This window comes from Phyllobates terribilis, unplaced genomic scaffold (assembly GCF_046119375.1).
Source record: "Phyllobates terribilis strain yellow unplaced genomic scaffold, ASM4611937v1 Scaffold_629__1_contigs__length_933511, whole genome shotgun sequence".
Classification (NCBI taxonomy): Eukaryota; Metazoa; Chordata; class Amphibia; order Anura; family Dendrobatidae; genus Phyllobates; species Phyllobates terribilis.
In genome coordinates, this window is record NW_027363389.1 from 363954 (window position 1) to 376470 (window position 12517).

A 12517-nucleotide genomic window follows, 5' to 3' on the forward strand; every position below is an offset into this window, starting at 1 on the left:
GCTGCTGCTGGCTGTCCAGCAGCAGACTGAAGGTGGCTGCTGCTGTGCACAGGTATATAAAGGCTCAGAGCCTATTATGACACGCGCAGCCAGCGTTCCATTGCCACATTCCATCTACTGCAGGCAGGATACCTGGCTGGCTGAATGTCGCTGAGAAGCTCACAGAGACCGCCATAAGCAACAGTTTAACAGAATGCCACAGACTAATCAACCAAACTTTTTGGGTTGGGTTCTCTTTTATAGTCTGCAGGCATTAAATGAAAGAAGTCAGTGTTCCAGCAGAAGGAGACAACGTTTCAGAAAAGGCATTGTAGCAAACCAAAAAAGAAATTTTAAGCGCAGCAGAGTAACCAGCGCACATACCTGTTAGCTCAGGTGAGTTTAAAAGGCTGCTGTTGATAACAAGGGCATTTGCTAAATAGATGGTGTGTGTGCAACAATATACTGAAAGGTCAATTATATTGTGCAGCTTATCTCACCACCTGTAGTTATTTAGGTGAAAGCTCCAAAATGCTTGCCTAATATGTCTGTTTATCCAAAAGGAAGTAAAAAGGGAGAGCTAGAAAGATAGCATTGCATCACATTACATGGCAATGCAATGCACAGTTGCTGAAGTTGAACCAAAATGAGCTTGTAATCTGGCTTCTGCAACTTTGAACATGAAAAATCCAATGAGGAGAAGAAAAGCAAAGCCAAAGAGTCCATCCCCAAATCCGACAAACAAGCAAAATGAACAAAAAACATTGAATTCAATTCTTTCTGATTTTAGAGACTGCATTAAAGAAGGGGTGCACCGGTCCTGGAGATACTGCAATACCAGGTCAATGCGTGGAGTGGACAGAGCAAGCTCTTTTTCCATCTCCCTGTTCTAAAAATCCATTTAATATATGGTCCCCAGATAGGGGACGTATCAGATATTAAACTGATAAGAACAGATACTACACTTGATCTTAGCCAAAAGGCCGAGAAGCGATAACCAGAATTGGTTTCAAACTACGGAGCCACCCAAGGATCCTGAAAAGTCCATTTGTGGAGATGAGCTCCTGGACTCCCGTTAAGAAGACATGTTGTCAACCTCTAGATCCCTTACATGCCTGCACTTTTCGGCTTGCTGCTGCTGCAATCCACGCGTTTTAGATCTGCATAACTCCACCTCTTTAAACACAGCACCTTCACCCCCTGCTGTTCCCACCCGCCTCAACACCGTTGGAAGGGAGGAGAACCAATTAAGGCGGGGGGTGGGGTGGAACGAGCAGCTGTCTACCCTTAGCAGGAGGGCTCCTGATTACATACCTCTCCTGCTGCTGCTGCTGCTGCTGGCTGTCCAGCAGCAGACTGAAGGTGGCTGCTGCTGTGCACAGGTATATAAAGGCTCAGAGCCTATTATGACACGCGCAGCCAGCGTTCCATTGCCACATTCCATCTACTGCAGGCAGGATACCTGGCTGGCTGAATGTCGCTGAGAAGCTCACAGAGACCGCCATAAGCAACAGTTTAACAGAATGCCACAGACTAATCAACCAAACTTTTTGGGTTGGGTTCTCTTTTATAGTCTGCAGGCATTAAATGAAAGAAGTCAGTGTTCCAGCAGAAGGAGACAACGTTTCAGAAAAGGCATTGTAGCAAACCAAAAAAGAAATTTTAAGCGCAGCAGAGTAACCAGCGCACATACCTGTTAGCTCAGGTGAGTTTAAAAGGCTGCTGTTGATAACAAGGGCATTTGCTAAATAGATGGTGTGTGTGCAACAATATACTGAAAGGTCAATTATATTGTGCAGCTTATCTCACCACCTGTAGTTATTTAGGTGAAAGCTCCAAAATGCTTGCCTAATATGTCTGTTTATCCAAAAGGAAGTAAAAAGGGAGAGCTAGAAAGATAGCATTGCATCACATTACATGGCAATGCAATGCACAGTTGCTGAAGTTGAACCAAAATGAGCTTGTAATCTGGCTTCTGCAACTTTGAACATGAAAAATCCAATGAGGAGAAGAAAAGCAAAGCCAAAGAGTCCATCCCCAAATCCGACAAACAAGCAAAATGAACAAAAAACATTGAATTCAATTCTTTCTGATTTTAGAAACTGCATTAAAGAAGGGGTGCACCGGTCCTGGAGATACTGCAATACTAGGTCAATGCGTGGAGTGGACAGAGCAAGCTCTTTTTCCATCTCCCTGTTCTAAAAATCCATTTAATATATGGTCCCCAGATAGGGGACGTATCAGATATTAAACTGATAAGAACAGATACTACACTTGATCTTAGCCAAAAGGCCGAGAAGCGATAACCAGAATTGGTTTCAAACTACGGAGCCACCCAAGGATCCTGAAAAGTCCATTTGTGGAGATGAGCTCCTGGACTCCCGTTAAGAAGACATGTTGTCAACCTCTAGATCCCTTACATGCCTGCACTTTTCGGCTTGCTGCTGCTGCAATCCACGCGTTTTAGATCTGCATAACTCCACCTCTTTAAACACAGCACCTTCACCCCCTGCTGTTCCCACCCGCCTCAACACCGTTGGAAGGGAGGAGAACCAATTAAGGCGGGGGGTGGGGTGGAACGAGCAGCTGTCTACCCTTAGCAGGAGGGCTCCTGATTACATACCTCTCCTGCTGCTGCTGCTGCTGGCTGTCCAGCAGCAGACTGAAGGTGGCTGCTGCTGTGCACAGGTATATAAAGGCTCAGAGCCTATTATGACACGCGCAGCCAGCGTTCCATTGCCACATTCCATCTACTGCAGGCAGGATACCTGGCTGGCTGAATGTCGCTGAGAAGCTCACAGAGACCGCCATAAGCAACAGTTTAACAGAATGCCACAGACTAATCAACCAAACTTTTTGGGTTGGGTTCTCTTTTATAGTCTGCAGGCATTAAATGAAAGAAGTCAGTGTTCCAGCAGAAGGAGACAACGTTTCAGAAAAGGCATTGTAGCAAACCAAAAAAGAAATTTTAAGCGCAGCAGAGTAACCAGCGCACATACCTGTTAGCTCAGGTGAGTTTAAAAGGCTGCTGTTGATAACAAGGGCATTTGCTAAATAGATGGTGTGTGTGCAACAATATACTGAAAGGTCAATTATATTGTGCAGCTTATCTCACCACCTGTAGTTATTTAGGTGAAAGCTCCAAAATGCTTGCCTAATATGTCTGTTTATCCAAAAGGAAGTAAAAAGGGAGAGCTAGAAAGATAGCATTGCATCACATTACATGGCAATGCAATGCACAGTTGCTGAAGTTGAACCAAAATGAGCTTGTAATCTGGCTTCTGCAACTTTGAACATGAAAAATCCAATGAGGAGAAGAAAAGCAAAGCCAAAGAGTCCATCCCAAAATCCGACAAACAAGCAAAATGAACAAAAAACATTGAATTCAATTCTTTCTGATTTTAGAAACTGCATTAAAGAAGGGGTGCACCGGTCCTGGAGATACTGCAATACCAGGTCAATGCGTGGAGTGGACAGAGCAAGCTCTTTTTCCATCTCCCTGTTCTAAAAATCCATTTAATATATGGTCCCCAGATAGGGGACGTATCAGATATTAAACTGATAAGAACAGATACTACACTTGATCTTAGCCAAAAGGCCGAGAAGCGATAACCAGAATTGGTTTCAAACTACGGAGCCACCCAAGGATCCTGAAAAGTCCATTTGTGGAGATGAGCTCCTGGACTCCCGTTAAGAAGACATGTTGTCAACCTCTAGATCCCTTACATGCCTGCACTTTTCGGCTTGCTGCTGCTGCAATCCACGCGTTTTAGATCTGCATAACTCCACCTCTTTAAACACAGCACCTTCACCCCCTGCTGTTCCCACCCGCCTCAACACCGTTGGAAGGGAGGAGAACCAATTAAGGCGGGGGGTGGGGTGGAACGAGCAGCTGTCTACCCTTAGCAGGAGGGCTCCTGATTACATACCTCTCCTGCTGCTGCTGCTGCTGGCTGTCCAGCAGCAGACTGAAGGTGGCTGCTGCTGTGCACAGGTATATAAAGGCTCAGAGCCTATTATGACACGCGCAGCCAGCGTTCCATTGCCACATTCCATCTACTGCAGGCAGGATACCTGGCTGGCTGAATGTCGCTGAGAAGCTCACAGAGACCGCCATAAGCAACAGTTTAACAGAATGCCACAGACTAATCAACCAAACTTTTTGGGTTGGGTTCTCTTTTATAGTCTGCAGGCATTAAATGAAAGAAGTCAGTGTTCCAGCAGAAGGAGACAACGTTTCAGAAAAGGCATTGTAGCAAACCAAAAAAGAAATTTTAAGCGCAGCAGAGTAACCAGCGCACATACCTGTTAGCTCAGGTGAGTTTAAAAGGCTGCTGTTGATAACAAGGGCATTTGCTAAATAGATGGTGTGTGTGCAACAATATACTGAAAGGTCAATTATATTGTGCAGCTTATCTCACCACCTGTAGTTATTTAGGTGAAAGCTCCAAAATGCTTGCCTAATATGTCTGTTTATCCAAAAGGAAGTAAAAAGGGAGAGCTAGAAAGATAGCATTGCATCACATTACATGGCAATGCAATGCACAGTTGCTGAAGTTGAACCAAAATGAGCTTGTAATCTGGCTTCTGCAACTTTGAACATGAAAAATCCAATGAGGAGAAGAAAAGCAGAGCCAAAGAGTCCATCCCAAAATCCGACAAACAAGCAAAATGAACAAAAAACATTGAATTCAATTCTTTCTGATTTTAGAAACTGCATTAAAGAAGGGGTGCACCGGTCCTGGAGATACTGCAATACCAGGTCAATGCGTGGAGTGGACAGAGCAAGCTCTTTTTCCATCTCCCTGTTCTAAAAATCCATTTAATATATGGTCCCCAGATAGGGGACGTATCAGATATTAAACTGATAAGAACAGATACTACACTTGATCTTAGCCAAAAGGCCGAGAAGCGATAACCAGAATTGGTTTCAAACTACGGAGCCACCCAAGGATCCTAAAAAGTCCATTTGTGGAGATGAGCTCCTGGACTCCCGTTAAGAAGACATGTTGTCAACCTCTAGATCCCTTACATGCCTGCACTTTTCGGCTTGCTGCTGCTGCAATCCACGCGTTTTAGATCTGCATAACTCCACCTCTTTAAACACAGCACCTTCACCCCCTGCTGTTCCCACCCGCCTCAACACCGTTGGAAGGGAGGAGAACCAATTAAGGCGGGGGGTGGGGTGGAACGAGCAGCTGTCTACCCTTAGCAGGAGGGCTCCTGATTACATACCTCTCCTGCTGCTGCTGCTGCTGGCTGTCCAGCAGCAGACTGAAGGTGGCTGCTGCTGTGCACAGGTATATAAAGGCTCAGAGCCTATTATGACACGCGCAGCCAGCGTTCCATTGCCACATTCCATCTACTGCAGGCAGGATACCTGGCTGGCTGAATGTCGCTGAGAAGCTCACAGAGACCGCCATAAGCAACAGTTTAACAGAATGCCACAGACTAATCAACCAAACTTTTTGGGTTGGGTTCTCTTTTATAGTCTGCAGGCATTAAATGAAAGAAGTCAGTGTTCCAGCAGAAGGAGACAACGTTTCAGAAAAGGCATTGTAGCAAACCAAAAAAGAAATTTTAAGCGCAGCAGAGTAACCAGCGCACATACCTGTTAGCTCAGGTGAGTTTAAAAGGCTGCTGTTGATAACAAGGGCATTTGCTAAATAGATGGTGTGTGTGCAACAATATACTGAAAGGTCAATTATATTGTGCAGCTTATCTCACCACCTGTAGTTATTTAGGTGAAAGCTCCAAAATGCTTGCCTAATATGTCTGTTTATCCAAAAGGAAGTAAAAAGGGAGAGCTAGAAAGATAGCATTGCATCACATTACATGGCAATGCAATGCACAGTTGCTGAAGTTGAACCAAAATGAGCTTGTAATCTGGCTTCTGCAACTTTGAACATGAAAAATCCAATGAGGAGAAGAAAAGCAGAGCCAAAGAGTCCATCCCAAAATCCGACAAACAAGCAAAATGAACAAAAAACATTGAATTCAATTCTTTCTGATTTTAGAAACTGCATTAAAGAAGGGGTGCACCGGTCCTGGAGATACTGCAATACCAGGTCAATGCGTGGAGTGGACAGAGCAAGCTCTTTTTCCATCTCCCTGTTCTAAAAATCCATTTAATATATGGTCCCCAGATAGGGGACGTATCAGATATTAAACTGATAAGAACAGATACTACACTTGATCTTAGCCAAAAGGCCGAGAAGCGATAACCAGAATTGGTTTCAAACTACGGAGCCACCCAAGGATCCTAAAAAGTCCATTTGTGGAGATGAGCTCCTGGACTCCCGTTAAGAAGACATGTTGTCAACCTCTAGATCCCTTACATGCCTGCACTTTTCGGCTTGCTGCTGCTGCAATCCACGCGTTTTAGATCTGCATAACTCCACCTCTTTAAACACAGCACCTTCACCCCCTGCTGTTCCCACCCGCCTCAACACCGTTGGAAGGGAGGAGAACCAATTAAGGCGGGGGGTGGGGTGGAACGAGCAGCTGTCTACCCTTAGCAGGAGGGCTCCTGATTACATACCTCTCCTGCTGCTGCTGCTGCTGGCTGTCCAGCAGCAGACTGAAGGTGGCTGCTGCTGTGCACAGGTATATAAAGGCTCAGAGCCTATTATGACACGCGCAGCCAGCGTTCCATTGCCACATTCCATCTACTGCAGGCAGGATACCTGGCTGGCTGAATGTCGCTGAGAAGCTCACAGAGACCGCCATAAGCAACAGTTTAACAGAATGCCACAGACTAATCAACCAAACTTTTTGGGTTGGGTTCTCTTTTATAGTCTGCAGGCATTAAATGAAAGAAGTCAGTGTTCCAGCAGAAGGAGACAACGTTTCAGAAAAGGCATTGTAGCAAACCAAAAAAGAAATTTTAAGCGCAGCAGAGTAACCAGCGCACATACCTGTTAGCTCAGGTGAGTTTAAAAGGCTGCTGTTGATAACAAGGGCATTTGCTAAATAGATGGTGTGTGTGCAACAATATACTGAAAGGTCAATTATATTGTGCAGCTTATCTCACCACCTGTAGTTATTTAGGTGAAAGCTCCAAAATGCTTGCCTAATATGTCTGTTTATCCAAAAGGAAGTAAAAAGGGAGAGCTAGAAAGATAGCATTGCATCACATTACATGGCAATGCAATGCACAGTTGCTGAAGTTGAACCAAAATGAGCTTGTAATCTGGCTTCTGCAACTTTGAACATGAAAAATCCAATGAGGAGAAGAAAAGCAGAGCCAAAGAGTCCATCCCAAAATCCGACAAACAAGCAAAATGAACACAAAACATTGAATTCAATTCTTTCTGATTTTAGAAACTGCATTAAAGAAGGGGTGCACCGGTCCTGGAGATACTGCAATACCAGGTCAATGCGTGGAGTGGACAGAGCAAGCTCTTTTTCCATCTCCCTGTTCTAAAAATCCATTTAATATATGGTCCCCAGATAGGGGACGTATCAGATATTAAACTGATAAGAACAGATACTACACTTGATCTTAGCCAAAAGGCCGAGAAGCGATAACCAGAATTGGTTTCAAACTACGGAGCCACCCAAGGATCCTAAAAAGTCCATTTGTGGAGATGAGCTCCTGGACTCCCGTTAAGAAGACATGTTGTCAACCTCTAGATCCCTTACATGCCTGCACTTTTCGGCTTGCTGCTGCTGCAATCCACGCGTTTTAGATCTGCATAACTCCACCTCTTTAAACACAGCACCTTCACCCCCTGCTGTTCCCACCCGCCTCAACACCGTTGGAAGGGAGGAGAACCAATTAAGGCGGGGGGTGGGGTGGAACGAGCAGCTGTCTACCCTTAGCAGGAGGGCTCCTGATTACATACCTCTCCTGCTGCTGCTGCTGCTGGCTGTCCAGCAGCAGACTGAAGGTGGCTGCTGCTATGCACAGGTATATAAAGGCTCAGAGCCTATTATGACACGCGCAGCCAGCGTTCCATTGCCACATTCCATCTACTGCAGGCAGGATACCTGGCTGGCTGAATGTCGCTGAGAAGCTCACAGAGACCGCCATAAGCAACAGTTTAACAGAATGCCACAGACTAATCAACCAAACTTTTTGGGTTGGGTTCTCTTTTATAGTCTGCAGGCATTAAATGAAAGAAGTCAGTGTTCCAGCAGAAGGAGACAACGTTTCAGAAAAGGCATTGTAGCAAACCAAAAAAGAAATTTTAAGCGCAGCAGAGTAACCAGCGCACATACCTGTTAGCTCAGGTGAGTTTAAAAGGCTGCTGTTGATAACAAGGGCATTTACTAAATAGATGGTGTGTGTGCAACAATATACTGAAAGGTCAATTATATTGTGCAGCTTATCTCACCACCTGTAGTTATTTAGGTGAAAGCTCCAAAATGCTTGCCTAATATGTCTGTTTATCCAAAAGGAAGTAAAAAGGGAGAGCTAGAAAGATAGCATTGCATCACATTACATGGCAATGCAATGCACAGTTGCTGAAGTTGAACCAAAATGAGCTTGTAATCTGGCTTCTGCAACTTTGAACATGAAAAATCCAATGAGGAGAAGAAAAGCAGAGCCAAAGAGTCCATCCCAAAATCCGACAAACAAGCAAAATGAACAAAAAACATTGAATTCAATTCTTTCTGATTTTAGAAACTGCATTAAAGAAGGGGTGCACCGGTCCTGGAGATACTTCAATACCAGGTCAATGCGTGGAGTGGACAGAGCAAGCTCTTTTTCCATCTCCCTGTTCTAAAAATCCATTTAATATATGGTCCCCAGATAGGGGACGTATCAGATATTAAACTGATAAGAACAGATACTACACTTGATCTTAGCCAAAAGGCCGAGAAGCGATAACCAGAATTGGTTTCAAACTACGGAGCCACCCAAGGATCCTAAAAAGTCCATTTGTGGAGATGAGCTCCTGGACTCCCGTTAAGAAGACATGTTGTCAACCTCTAGATCCCTTACATGCCTGCACTTTTCGGCTTGCTGCTGCTGCAATCCACGCGTTTTAGATCTGCATAACTCCACCTCTTTAAACACAGCACCTTCACCCCCTGCTGTTCCCACCCGCCTCAACACCGTTGGAAGGGAGGAGAACCAATTAAGGCGGGGGGTGGGGTGGAACGAGCAGCTGTCTACCCTTAGCAGGAGGGCTCCTGATTACATACCTCTCCTGCTGCTGCTGCTGCTGGCTGTCCAGCAGCAGACTGAAGGTGGCTGCTGCTGTGCACAGGTATATAAAGGCTCAGAGCCTATTATGACACGCGCAGCCAGCGTTCCATTGCCACATTCCATCTACTGCAGGCAGGATACCTGGCTGGCTGAATGTCGCTGAGAAGCTCACAGAGACCGCCATAAGCAACAGTTTAACAGAATGCCACAGACTAATCAACCAAACTTTTTGGGTTGGGTTCTCTTTTATAGTCTGCAGGCATTAAATGAAAGAAGTCAGTGTTCCAGCAGAAGGAGACAACGTTTCAGAAAAGGCATTGTAGCAAACCAAAAAAGAAATTTTAAGCGCAGCAGAGTAACCAGCGCACATACCTGTTAGCTCAGGTGAGTTTAAAAGGCTGCTGTTGATAACAAGGGCATTTACTAAATAGATGGTGTGTGTGCAACAATATACTGAAAGGTCAATTATATTGTGCAGCTTATCTCACCACCTGTAGTTATTTAGGTGAAAGCTCCAAAATGCTTGCATAATATGTCTGTTTATCCAAAAGGAAGTAAAAAGGGAGAGCTAGAAAGATAGCATTGCATCACATTACATGGCAATAAAATGCACAGTTGCTGAAGTTGAACCAAAATGAGCTTGTAATCTGGCTTCTGCAACTTTGAACATGAAAAATCCAATGAGGAGAAGAAAAGCAGAGCCAAAGAGTCCATCCCAAAATCCGACAAACAAGCAAAATGAACAAAAAACATTGAATTCAATTCTTTCTGATTTTAGAAACTGCATTAAAGAAGGGGTGCACCGGTCCTGGAGATACTTCAATACCAGGTCAATGCGTGGAGTGGACAGAGCAAGCTCTTTTTCCATCTCCCTGTTCTAAAAATCCATTTAATATATGGTCCCCAGATAGGGGACGTATCAGATATTAAACTGATAAGAACAGATACTACACTTGATCTTAGCCAAAAGGCCGAGAAGCGATAACCAGAATTGGTTTCAAACTACGGAGCCACCCAAGGATCCTAAAAAGTCCATTTGTGGAGATGAGCTCCTGGACTCCCGTTAAGAAGACATGTTGTCAACCTCTAGATCCCTTACATGCCTGCACTTTTCGGCTTGCTGCTGCTGCAATCCACGCGTTTTAGATCTGCATAACTCCACCTCTTTAAACACAGCACCTTCACCCCCTGCTGTTCCCACCCGCCTCAACACCGTTGGAAGGGAGGAGAACCAATTAAGGCGGGGGGTGGGGTGGAACGAGCAGCTGTCTACCCTTAGCAGGAGGGCTCCTGATTACATACCTCTCCTGCTGCTGCTGCTGCTGGCTGTCCAGCAGCAGACTGAAGGTGGCTGCTGCTGTGCACAGGTATATAAAGGCTCAGAGCCTATTATGACACGCGCAGCCAGCGTTCCATTGCCACATTCCATCTACTGCAGGCAGGATACCTGGCTGGCTGAATGTCGCTGAGAAGCTCACAGAGACCGCCATAAGCAACAGTTTAACAGAATGCCACAGACTAATCAACCAAACTTTTTGGGTTGGGTTCTCTTTTATAGTCTGCAGGCATTAAATGAAAGAAGTCAGTGTTCCAGCAGAAGGAGACAACGTTTCAGAAAAGGCATTGTAGCAAACCAAAAAAGAAATTTTAAGCGCAGCAGAGTAACCAGCGCACATACCTGTTAGCTCAGGTGAGTTTAAAAGGCTGCTGTTGATAACAAGGGCATTTGCTAAATAGATGGTGTGTGTGCAACAATATACTGAAAGGTCAATTATATTGTGCAGCTTATCTCACCACCTGTAGTTATTTAGGTGAAAGCTCCAAAATGCTTGCCTAATATGTCTGTTTATCCAAAAGGAAGTAAAAAGGGAGAGCTAGAAAGATAGCATTGCATCACATTACATGGCAATGCAATGCACAGTTGCTGAAGTTGAACCAAAATGAGCTTGTAATCTGGCTTCTGCAACTTTGAACATGAAAAATCCAATGAGGAGAAGAAAAGCAGAGCCAAAGAGTCCATCCCAAAATCCGACAAACAAGCAAAATGAACAAAAAACATTGAATTCAATTCTTTCTGATTTTAGAAACTGCATTAAAGAAGGGGTGCACCGGTCCTGGAGATACTTCAATACCAGGTCAATGCGTGGAGTGGACAGAGCAAGCTCTTTTTCCATCTCCCTGTTCTAAAAATCCATTTAATATATGGTCCCCAGATAGGGGACGTATCAGATATTAAACTGATAAGAACAGATACTACACTTGATCTTAGCCAAAAGGCCGAGAAGCGATAACCAGAATTGGTTTCAAACTACGGAGCCACCCAAGGATCCTAAAAAGTCCATTTGTGGAGATGAGCTCCTGGACTCCCGTTAAGAAGACATGTTGTCAACCTCTAGATCCCTTACATGCCTGCACTTTTCGGCTTGCTGCTGCTGCAATCCACGCGTTTTAGATCTGCATAACTCCACCTCTTTAAACACAGCACCTTCACCCCCTGCTGTTCCCACCCGCCTCAACACCGTTGGAAGGGAGGAGAACCAATTAAGGCGGGGGGTGGGGTGGAACGAGCAGCTGTCTACCCTTAGCAGGAGGGCTCCTGATTACATACCTCTCCTGCTGCTGCTGCTGCTGGCTGTCCAGCAGCAGACTGAAGGTGGCTGCTGCTGTGCACAGGTATATAAAGGCTCAGAGCCTATTATGACACGCGCAGCCAGCGTTCCATTGCCACATTCCATCTACTGCAGGCAGGATACCTGGCTGGCTGAATGTCGCTGAGAAGCTCACAGAGACCGCCATAAGCAACAGTTTAACAGAATGCCACAGACTAATCAACCAAACTTTTTGGGTTGGGTTCTCTTTTATAGTCTGCAGGCATTAAATGAAAGAAGTCAGTGTTCCAGCAGAAGGAGACAACGTTTCAGAAAAGGCATTGTAGCAAACCAAAAAAGAAATTTTAAGCGCAGCAGAGTAACCAGCGCACATACCTGTTAGCTCAGGTGAGTTTAAAAGGCTGCTGTTGATAACAAGGGCATTTGCTAAATAGATGGTGTGTGTGCAACAATATACTGAAAGGTCAATTATATTGTGCAGCTTATCTCACCACCTGTAGTTATTTAGGTGAAAGTGACGCACCCCCTGGGACATATTCCTTTTTGAGGGGAATACCCGGCACCGGATCAGATGGGGGGTTGTAGTCTCCGAGCGGCTGTGACCCGGCCCGTGCCCAGGGCGTCAAACTCAGTGTTGTGTGGCAGTCTTACAGATCTTATTAAGAGTTCTTTTGTGTCGACTACGCCACCCGTTGTGATGCGGTCACTGTGGCCGCCGCTGCAGCAGGGTCCGCTGAGGCTGATGGTGGGTGCGCAGCTTGGTGGGATAACC

At 45.2% G+C, this 12517-nt stretch overlaps 9 non-coding genes across 9 annotated transcripts; all 9 read right to left on the reverse strand.

The window, feature by feature from the left end:
- Positions 1-783: 783 nt before the first annotated feature.
- Positions 784-974, reverse strand: LOC141234084 (U2 spliceosomal RNA). Its single transcript, XR_012300098.1, has one exon. It is a non-coding gene; the product is annotated as a U2 spliceosomal RNA (small nuclear RNA).
- Positions 975-2092: 1118 nt separating this feature from the next.
- On the reverse strand, positions 2093-2283 carry LOC141234040 (U2 spliceosomal RNA). Its single transcript, XR_012300062.1, has one exon. It is a non-coding gene; the product is annotated as a U2 spliceosomal RNA (small nuclear RNA).
- A 1115-nt stretch (positions 2284-3398) lies between these two features.
- On the reverse strand, positions 3399-3589 carry LOC141234096 (U2 spliceosomal RNA). Its single transcript, XR_012300107.1, has one exon. It is a non-coding gene; the product is annotated as a U2 spliceosomal RNA (small nuclear RNA).
- Positions 3590-4704: 1115 nt separating this feature from the next.
- On the reverse strand, positions 4705-4895 carry LOC141234109 (U2 spliceosomal RNA). Its single transcript, XR_012300116.1, has one exon. It is a non-coding gene; the product is annotated as a U2 spliceosomal RNA (small nuclear RNA).
- Positions 4896-6010: 1115 nt separating this feature from the next.
- On the reverse strand, positions 6011-6201 carry LOC141234121 (U2 spliceosomal RNA). Its single transcript, XR_012300118.1, has one exon. It is a non-coding gene; the product is annotated as a U2 spliceosomal RNA (small nuclear RNA).
- A 1115-nt stretch (positions 6202-7316) lies between these two features.
- On the reverse strand, positions 7317-7507 carry LOC141234130 (U2 spliceosomal RNA). Its single transcript, XR_012300119.1, has one exon. It is a non-coding gene; the product is annotated as a U2 spliceosomal RNA (small nuclear RNA).
- A 1115-nt stretch (positions 7508-8622) lies between these two features.
- Positions 8623-8813, reverse strand: LOC141234021 (U2 spliceosomal RNA). The gene has a single exon (XR_012300044.1). It is a non-coding gene; the product is annotated as a U2 spliceosomal RNA (small nuclear RNA).
- Positions 8814-9928: 1115 nt separating this feature from the next.
- LOC141234022 (U2 spliceosomal RNA) lies at positions 9929-10119 on the reverse strand. The gene has a single exon (XR_012300045.1). It is a non-coding gene; the product is annotated as a U2 spliceosomal RNA (small nuclear RNA).
- A 1115-nt stretch (positions 10120-11234) lies between these two features.
- Positions 11235-11425, reverse strand: LOC141234023 (U2 spliceosomal RNA). The gene has a single exon (XR_012300046.1). It is a non-coding gene; the product is annotated as a U2 spliceosomal RNA (small nuclear RNA).
- Positions 11426-12517: the final 1092 nt, after the last annotated feature.